The sequence below is a fragment of the Gopherus flavomarginatus genome, chromosome 15 (genome assembly GCF_025201925.1).
Source record: "Gopherus flavomarginatus isolate rGopFla2 chromosome 15, rGopFla2.mat.asm, whole genome shotgun sequence".
NCBI lineage: Eukaryota > Metazoa > Chordata > Testudines > Testudinidae > Gopherus > Gopherus flavomarginatus.
Window position 1 is genome coordinate 28,644,311 of NC_066631.1, and position 10,528 is coordinate 28,654,838.

A 10,528-nucleotide genomic window follows, 5' to 3' on the forward strand; every position below is an offset into this window, starting at 1 on the left:
TTCAGGTCACAATTGGATGCGAATGACTTTCAGTCACTGCCAGTTATGGGCAGATTGGAGCCAAGGCTCTGGAGTAGGAAGTGAAGGGTCTTCATCTAATATCACTAAACTAAACCCTTACCATCACTCGGATAAGTACTTGGATTTTGTCTTGCGCTATATTGCAATACCGATCATTTTTTGCCTGCTCCCCACTCAGATGTAATTGAATATATGTGTTTCACTCTTTCTGGTTCTCATAAACTAGCCTAGCGCTGCAGTTCTCAATTGGAAACGTTGCAATTTGACTTTACGTTTTAAATGAACTTTATTCTAAAGTTAGGTTTCTATATCCTTTTGATTCATTCTTATGTTTTGGGCCAAAGCTACCTTATGGTGACCCGTTCAAGAATTAACAGTTTAGGCTTTTTATTGTCCAGGCCATCTGAAATGCAAAGTGAACAGCGTAAATGTTGAAAAGTAAATTAGATCTTGATTCTGTCAGCTTCTGCTCTAAGAAGTTGGTAAATCTTCTTCCTTTTTTGCTTAAAAAAAGGACTTCCAACCTGTCTCTGTCCCTTTGATAGAACATGTTCACAACTGTAAAGTGAACGTGGAAAAGATGGGATACGCCACTCCGCGTGAAAGTTGGGAGAAGACCAGACTATGTCTCTTCAAACTGATGGATGCCTCTAGTTGTGTGAAATTCCATCTGATATTTTAGATCTAAAATATCAATCACTGCTGTTTAAGTGTCAAAATGAAGTATTTCCATGTAAGTTCAGAATGATGAATTATTATAGGATATGTTTCTAACGAGCTTTTAATTTTTTTCCCTTTCCCAGAAGTGAAAATTGTTTTTTAAAAAAGGTCAAGAAAGAGATGGAGCTAGCTTCACATGAAGAATGAACTTTGAAGGCTTGGTACCTTTCTATTTATGGTGTTTAACCCTTCAATAATAAGCAAAACTTAAGACCATCTAAAGATCATGATAGCCTTTCTCTCCAATACCTGATTTACAATTGCTCATTTTTCAGATAAGAAGAATATCCTCTCTACAATGTAGAAAGATATTTTGTAGAATCTTAATTGTGAATCCAGCCAACTGTCAGGCTGGGGCAGATAGCGTTTTTGTTTCAAAATCTGGTTATTAGCATTATTTCTTATCAGAGCAGCTGTGGGGATTTCTTTTTTTTTGAGTGGGGAAGCAGTGATGTGGGTAAATTCATTATATAAATATAAAATACTAATGGGAACAATTCTTGATTGTTTGAAGACAGTGGATCACCCACATTAATAGTCAGCTACATGATAAAATTAGTCCTAGTGCATTTCAAACTTGGTCTGAATTTGACGGGGGTGAGCAGTTAATCTTTGATATGAAGATGTTTTTTGTGACAGCTGATGGCTTTGATTACTTCTCAGCTGAGTTGCTGGATGGGCTATTTTTGAGTAACTACAAAAAGTAGCCTTAGCATCAGACTAGAACGTTCTCTAGATGACCTGTACCCAAGATACCAATTTACAGCCACTCTGTCCAAAAAAAAAAAAAAAGAGGCAGCTGTCTAGCAGCCGTGGGGACGCTGCCTGTGTTAATTTTTCAGTGTTCATTTATTAAGCCGGAGATCTGACCTGTGGAGTTGAGACATTTTAGGAAGCTCCACAGTGACACTTGACATCGTATTAAAACAATGAAACAAGTAACCCCCTGTGCAGGCTGTTATCTTAGGCTGAAGTGAACCTCATCTTAAAAAATACAGTTATTGGGCCTTCTGGTTCTCAATAAGGCCTTACACTAACGAAGGTAGCCTGGAGAAAAGGACTACATGGAAACTAGCTATCACCTAAAATTGCCTTAGTGAAAAGGGCAGCGCAGGCACCAGTCAACAGCAGCTTGTTCTGATCTATTTCATCAGGCAGGAGTTTCATTAACATTCTGCCTAAAGTGCCTTTCAGAGCCACATCCAATTTGCTGTCCATGTTTTAATTAAAAAAAAAAAAATACTGCATCTATCTCTAAAAACACTTTTTTGATTGTTATTACTGAAACAAAATCCTCCCAGAATGACACCAGCAGTGAGAGATGCTGTTGTAGTGCCACAGTTATCTGGGTTTCTTCATCTGCAGAAGAAGGGCTGTAAACACTTCTCAGTTTCCTGCATTAAAGAAACTTTGCCCTATCCTGTTGTCTGAATCTGGATCTCCCATTGGAGCCTATAGTAGCTGAGTGTGTGCTCATGGCAGGATCAGGCTCGAGGAGTAGGTACCAGTGGTGTCTTAGCAGCATCTTTCCTCTCACTGCTGGTGGAGTTCTGAGAATTATGGGGAAGCCACCAGCTGGTATTGAGGAATGATCATCATTTTTATTTAGAGTATGCAGATAATGGTAATCACTGTGTTGCATTTCTGTATGTGCAGTAAGGGTGCACGAGTAATTAAGTTACATTATTGGTCATATTAGGGAAATTACACAAAAGCCTGGAATGTAATTAGTGCAGCATTTGTGTTCCCTACATTCATGTGGGGATTGCATTAGCTTTCCCTGAGAATGCTTTGCAAAGTCAAATGCTTCACATTTTGTGTTTTTTCTGAATTGAATGAAGGCGCATCTTAACTTTAAGCTGAACTTCGTTACTTTGCCTCTTGTACTTTGTTATAATACCTCTTGTCTTCTGGTCTTGGAACTCCTGTCACCAACACACCATAATATTTGTGTCTTAATGTCATTATCTCTAGCACAGTCTATAATATTTGTACCCTCTGTAGATCTAAAATTTTTAAGGCTTGGTGAAAGGATGGTCAGTTTTCATCTACTTGTGTTCATTCAGTCACAAATAGAATATTTGCTTTTGATCACCTTCCTTCCCCAGCCTCCGTGTACAGTTTCATCATGTTGGCTTTTTCTGCGAAGTTTAAATAGGGATCATTTAAGTGCCGAGTTGTGTTTTTGGATTCAGTAATTCAATAAGTCTAAATATCTGTTAATTGAAAATTTTGTGTAGCATTTTGCGGTGCTATATTTCCTTGGATGCTGCCAGGTTTTAAATCAGTAGGAAATGAAGTGCATGTTCAGAATTAAAAATGCTTTGTACCAAAATTAAAGTTCAAAGGAAGATCCTCTAAGCAGTAGCTTATGAACTGCACTAATGTGACCTGTCCTAAAGATTGACTTGTATTGGCTGCAGCCAGTAACATGGTGATGTATTCAGCATAAAGCTGCCTATCGTAAGATAGCATTTAAAATCTGTGGAACTCAGCTCTGTAATTATTTGTTCTTGGAACTGGGGTCATCTCATTTGTCTAGAATGTGTGTTAATCTTAGGGAGCAGATGATGGATGAATGTTTTTTTTTGTTGGGTTTTTTTTTTTTAAATTAGAAAAGATTCCAAAAGATTGTGTGCTAGAGAGAGCTGTTTCTTTTTAATTGGAGTGTCTGGCCCTGCTGAAAACCAAAGAGGGGATCTTGCAAGTTACAAACCAGCTGCCTTTCAAACATAGCCGACAGAGGGGTAACTCTTAGTGTGACTTTCTCTTTTAATATTATTTTAAACATTGGTTGTTTTATTACAAATCAAACAAAAGATAAAAATGTTCTGTGGTACAGGGGAAAAATGGATACTTGGGTTTCGTGTATTTTTAGTGGGTTTTTAAAAACTAATTTAACATCACTCTACAAGCTATTGCTGTAACAATGGAATGGAAAAGGGATGCAGTTTTGAATTGTCTATTGTAGAAGACTTTATACCACAAGGGAAATTGAAACCAATTCCAAAGGCACAGTATTGTATGTCAGCAAGAATCTGCTGCAGACCCTCATTTACTGAATGTTTTATAGCATACACTTTCATTTCAGGTAACCTTTATTAGGACTGATTAGTTCTTCTATTGACCAAACTTTTTTTCTCTTGAGGGATATATGTTCAAAAATACAACTTCATTAGCTGTATCCTAGCTATAAAACTTGTTTCATTTTTCATTGTAGGGATGGGATAAGTCAAACAGTTGGTACTAGGACAATTTTTCATAACTTCATTATTTCAAATTAATTTTTAATTTTTTTTCATTTTAAAATAGCAAAACATGTAATTAATTGCAGACCTGGTTATTTATGACACTATTGTGATTTTTTTATTACAGTACTAAAGGCTAATGGAAAAAGATCCTTTATTAGGTGGACTAGACCGTACATTTATTTTTTCCTGCAACGTATGAAGTATTGTACCAGAGTATTAAATGAAATGTAATATTTTATTGAAAATCTCTATCCTTTAAAAGGAGGACATTTAGGGTGTCATCAATTTGATGTGAATCATGTAAATGTTAATAATGATGCGCTGTTTTATTATACATTTAGTGTTTCAAAAGACTCACTTATTGCCTTTTGCCCACGTACATTCTGTAGATCATTTACAATTGTCAAAATGTGACATTAAAAGAATAGCTCATGTATAGAAATACTAGTGGTTGTTCATTGTTTTCCCTGCTGGTATTTCTGGGTGTTAGTTCAGCTGCTTTGCGAGCTGCGCTGTGATTTTTATTGCTGCAAGGTTATATTATCAGAATAAAAGCGTATTTGTAAACAGCAGAATTAAAAATTAGGAATAAAACTAATTTTTCTTATAAGATGGTTTTGGACCATTACTCCAATTCTTTTTCTGTAGCGCTTATATTAAAGTCAAGGTTTCTTTCGTTAGGTAACCCCCACTCTAGACTGGGAAGCATTTCTCATCTAATTCCAGTCAACCTCCCTCCATGGTGTAGCTCTGTGTTATGTAGAGGGTCTTTGCACCCTACAAGAAGAGCTTGAGCGTAGCCAAGCTTCTTTTGTAATATATAGTATTTCAGTGTTATTAACCCACTGCTTTTACTGCCCACCGCAAATTGGATAGCCCTGTAGCAAAACACTCACTTCTACCTCGGTACAACTCATCCAGGTAACTTCCAGAGGCCTGTGATTTTTTGTGTGTGCACCTCATTGGACATCTACAAGAGAGTCTGATTTCCCTCCTCTCCCTTTGTGGACTCTTGCCTGGTTGACTGGACCTGTGTAAGGCTGCTGCTGTTTGCATTCAGATAGTGCAGGGAAAATCCCTAAAGCCATGATGGGCAATAGCTTCCTCTCCAGCTGAATGTTTAATGTGTTACTGAACCCTTTGAAAGGGCGAAGGGAATATAAAGTTCAATGGGGAAGAGAAGAGAGAACAGCTGTCCCACCCCTCCCTTTGTGTATCTGGGGACTTCAGCTGAGTTCCGTAGGGGGAGGGAAGCTGCTGCTTTCATTTATTGCTGATGCTTTCTTCTCTGAGCTGCTTCCTTGTTGCTTGCAGAGATGTCGGATTGTAGAGCTCACGTCTTCAGGGCTCTGATGCACCCTGGGTCCTTGTGTGCCAGCTCCACGCACTGATTCAGAGGAGGTGCTGGTGCTTCTGTAGGAGCTGTGCTGCACCTCAGGCTCCTTTCTGCCAGCTGCTACTGCAGCACTTCAGAAGCTATTGAAATCCTCGGCTCTCCGAAGCACTTGGAGCAGGGTACATTTAAAATCCAGTGCTCTGCCTGGGCCCTGGAGTGGAGCGGAGGATACACATGCCCCCAAGTCAAAATACAGCAGCTTGGTCTAATTTTAGGCCTGCCAGCCCAGGCAGTATCACACCATAAAAGCAACTAGGAACAACTCTTACTAGGCGTTTTGTTACCATTATTGGCTCTCCAGAACCAGGCAGCCTGCAACACTGAGTCTGTTTCACAGTAATAGGAACTAATTCTAGTGAATGGAACGATGATACTGATTTAAACCCCTTGGTAGATTGTGCTCACAGATGCTGATCTGTGGAAATACAAATGAGCCAATCTGTGCTCTTTAAGAAGCAGGCGCTGTGTTGCAATATGGACAGCGTGAGGAGATGCCAATTGGACACACAGCAAATATCAGCCCAGTTTGTTGTAAAACAAGCTCAGTCTCAAAGCAATGGAAAGGCATAAAAATAATCCACTGAAATATCGGGAAGAAAGCAGATCTCCCCTGTTAGAACCCTTGTGGGTTTAAACACAAGCGCAATTCAAATGAGGACAGTAGCCAGGTAGAGCATCTCCGTTTTAAGATTATAATCCTGAATGAATGTATCTAACATGGATGCATTGGGTTTGGCTCCACCTTTGTGTATTACATGAGAAATGCCTGCCACTTCGGGGGCTGGAGTGATTCGGTCCGGTTTGAGAACTGTACTTCAGAATCGAAATGATCAGCAAAGGAATGATTGTCCTTATGGTCAAGGTATTGGGCTGAGATTTAGACAGTTATAATAATGGCTCCTATCCTGTTCCTCTGACCTTCGCCCCATGACTTCCCTGGACAGCTTCTAGTAATATCTTTCCTCCCACACTTATTGTCTCAATCTGTTTTATAGATGTGAACCAAACTCCTTAACACCCCATCCTGCTGCTCAATATGTTACACACCCAGCTACTCTAAGTACAAACAGGCTCCTTTTACTTTGACCGCCCCACCAATCTCCACTCATTTGTATCATCCGCTAGTTGCAGCTTGTCAGTAACTAAGATTATGAGCCCTGTTGGGCAGTGACTATTTCTTTACTACAGGTGTGTGCAGTCATCTTGCACACTGAGGCCCTCTCACTGAACCCTTTAGGCTTTACTATGATACAAGTGAATATCTGATAAGTTACAGGAAAATACTGAGCTTCCCTGAGGGTTCCCCCTCATGTTCTGATACAGTGCTGATGAACGAACAAAAATACAAATACCTAGATGGCTGGTTAACTAGTTAATGACAATATTGTTGTCTTTCCCCTTGAGACTACCCACCTGTCCTGTCTTTGGTAGAAACTATATGTTACAGGAAATTAGGCCCAGTGTTGCTGCACTCAGCATTGCAATGTCTAGGTGGTTTAGGAGCCAAAATTAATTTTCAGGAGAGATTTAGGTGCTTAGTGACCAAAATCCCATTTACTGTCAAGGGGGTTTTGGTTCCTGAGTGCCTTAATTCATCTGGGAAATGAGGTTTAGGTTCCTACATCAGTTAGGTATCAGAGGGCAGCCGTGTTAGTCTGGATCTGTAAAAGCAGCAAAGAATCCTGTGGCACCTTATAGACTAACAGACGTTTTGGAGCATGAGCTTTCGTGGAATCTGAGGAAGTGGGTATTCACCCACGAAAGCTCATGCTCCAAAACGTCTGTTAGTCTATAAGGTGCCACAGGATTCTTTGCTGCTTTTACATCAGTTAGGTGTTGCCATGCTGAGTACATCAATGCCTTAATACAGGGGTGGCCAAGCTGAGCCTGAGAAGGAGCCAGAATTTACCAATGTACATTGCCAAAGAGCCACAGTAATACATCAGCAGCTTCCCCCACCGCTCCGAGTGCCTCCCACCCACCAGCAGCCCCGCCAATCAGTATCTCCCCTCACTTCACACACCTCCCGGTCAGCTGTTTTGTGGTGTGGGGGGTGGGAAGGAATAAGGGCACGGCAGGCTCAGAGGAAGGGGTGGAGTGGGGGCAGGGCCTGTGGCAGAGGCAGGGGTTGGGCAGTGAGCACTCCCCTCCCCCCCCTTGGGCACATTGGAAAGTTGGCACCTGTGGCTGCAGCCCCAGAGTTGGTTCCTATACAAGGAGACACATGTGGCTCTGGAGCTACAGGTTGGCCACCCCTGCCTTAATACCTTTAAAAACCTGTCCTCTAGTGTTCAGGGTGGGATACTTTGAAAGATGGATTGCACTGATATTTCTGTATACATTTACCTGTACAAAGGGTCATACAACCATATAGGTAACAAAAGAAACCTGAAAGGGCCGTTGGATTTCAGAAAGGTGGAAAATGAAGGTATCTTTTACCCAGCTTATTTGCTGTTAAGCACAGCCAGCGTAAGTCAAGAGGCTGCTAATTTGTTTCCAGGATGACGTACTTTTCATGTTAAGTCGTACACTACATCAGTCTGAGCCTTTAAGCACACCAACACCTAGTCTCTTTGTTTTTATAACCATCTTCAGGCATGTTGTATAGTGTCCCTGCTTCATCTGCCTGAAACTTTGTCTGCATTTTTTTAAAGGGCAAACATAAAATATGTATAAATCTCTCTTCATGATAGTTGTGGGAGAAGTTACCATTAAAAGTCATCTAAGGAGGTGACTTCCAGAGCCACCGTAGGCACATGTCTGACCATGGAGTAGGGTTCATAACAGTTCATTGAGCAAAACTCTGCAAGTGAAGGGAACACAGCTCTCTTGAGGAATGTCGTTGAGAGGTCATATGCTCTGCTGTACTTCACATGTCATTTTTACACCGTGCTATTTCTCTGAACTATAAGTACATCTACCCCTAACATAAGGGAGATCCTGTGGACCTTGTCATAATGCTTTCCCCTCTCTCCCCTCTTCTCCTTGTTGGTCTCATTGCTCAGTGGGTGGGTAAAATTTTCTGCCCTTTGTTATACAGGAAGTTACCATAATGGTCCCTTTGGGTCTTAACATCTAGTAATTGTGTTATGTCTAAGCTTAGTTTACAGTCCAATCTCCTATTTGTCTATACAGCATGATGCATTGTTACCTTCATATGTAAAATACATTGATTAGTAGTCTGGTCTTAGTTACAATAAAACAGGCAGGATTAGTGAAGCTTGGTTGCCTTATTAATAAGTTGCTTTTATTATTTAAGAATAGCACATAACAAGGAGCGAGATTCAGTACTCAGTAGTCATGGAACCACATTTGCAGCTGACGACCGTCCGAGCCCATTTCTGTTTGCTCTTATCAATAATGCAAACTTACTATCTATAACTTCCCTTTTATCTGCATGCTGTTGTGCGTGTTTCCTTTGTCTGGTACATGTTGCATATTTTTCATTCCTAATAAAGGCGACACAATTTAACATTAGGATTACATACTATTTTTAAAGCTTACTCGGGGTTTTGCTCAAGTGAATAGGCCTTTGTTTAACAATAGGCCCTTTGGCCTATTGGTCAACAACATGCGTAAATGATACGTGCTGAGTTGTTGTAACTGTGGTGGTCCCAGGGTCTGAGAGACATCCACCTTGTATCAATGATAGTTATACAGCTTCCCATTTCCTGCTTTAACCGAAACAGGAGAGAGAAAAAATAGTTAAGAAGCACAAGAGGTTGTGGTTATCAAACTGGCAGGTCTTGTGCTCCTGCTTTCCCCTTAAGGCTCTTACAGGGAGAGGGGTTAAACATTCTTAAAATAACCAATGGCTACATCCTGGCTGCTGCTTCAGACCAAGTAAGCAAAGCAGCTCACCAGCTGGCTACCTTCGCTATACTGATTGATGATACTCACTGTCGATGATACTGCTGGTTTAGCCCTCCCCAAGGATAGCAAATCTTGTGTTGGTATTTTTAATTAATTTTCTTCATGTTGTAAATCAAAGTTTTATAGAAAATGTTCAGCTTTTTGTTGTTCCACCATAACAACAAGAACCTGGGTGGGGAAAACATAGTGTCCCTAGTAAAATCTTAATGGAGACTATATATCTTATTGTCGAAGAATATTTTCAGTTGCATTTTAGATAAAGGACAAGCTCTGAAGGGTGAAATCTGCAGCTTTGGCATGTTAAATTGTCTATTTTTTCCCCTACTTAATTAAATACTTAAGACAACTGTGTGTGTGTGTGTGTGTATATTGTGATGGACTCAGGCCAGAAGGGTGTAAGAGGGTAGCGGAAGGCAGGTATATCAGCCTCAGAATGAGCAGGTCCCTGTTCCCTGGATAGCCAAACAAGGGCTGCTCCAGGCCAATCAAGACACCTGATGCCAAGTTAACCAGTTAAGGTCGTTAGGCTAATGCCGGCACCTGATCTCAATTAACTGACAAAGGGTCAGTTAAGACTGTTAGGCTAATGGAGACAGCTGGAACCAATTAAGGTCCAACTTATACTGCTTTAAAAGCTCCCTTTTCCAGTTCTCTCGGGAGGAGCCCAGGTGAAAGGAGCTGGAGGAGAGGAAGCATTACTGAGCCCTGAGGTAAGGGTGAAACTTGGAAAAAGGGACCATGGGGAAGTGACCCAGGGAATCAAAGCAGTGTCATTGGAGGAGAGAACCTGCTAACAGCTGCTATCATTAGGGTCCCTGGGCTGGAACATGGAGTAGAGGGCAGGCCCAGTTCCCTCCTTTCCACCCTGCATGATCTACAGCGATCCCTTTGAAAGGGGAAACAGGCTTTGGTCCAGGCAGGAGACCAAATGGTGCCTACGGAGCAACAGGGACTCTGGGTATTCCACCTTCCCACCTCCCATACCATCCTGTGATGAAAATAGCTCAATAAGCTGTAACCTTTGCCACCACACTGGGAAAGGGAGGTCACATTAGGGCCTTAGCCAGCTTCTGAGGCCATGGTATCCACCAGGAAGCACAGGACCCACCAATACAGGCTCAGAGCTTTGTCACAGTGCATATGCATCATCTGAATTTCTGGTACCAGCTCTTGCATTTTTTGTTTTGTGCCTCTGGCTGAACATGGTGCTTCCAGTTTTGCATCACCAGTGAACCAAACTGACTCAGTAATGTACATGTTATGCATT

General features: G+C 41.2%; 1 protein-coding gene across 2 annotated transcripts in view; it reads left to right on the plus strand.

Annotated features, from left to right (window-relative positions):
- The window catches only part of PTPN11 (protein tyrosine phosphatase non-receptor type 11), a 43,253-nt gene extending 38,651 nt beyond the window's left edge, over window positions 1-4,602 (plus strand). For both annotated transcript variants that reach the window (XM_050924417.1, XM_050924418.1), the window contains one exon: window positions 825-4,602. The gene's annotated coding sequence lies outside the window, so the exon portion shown is untranslated. The remainder of the gene's footprint in view (window positions 1-824) is intronic.
- The last annotated feature ends 5,926 nt before the right edge of the window (window positions 4,603-10,528 follow it).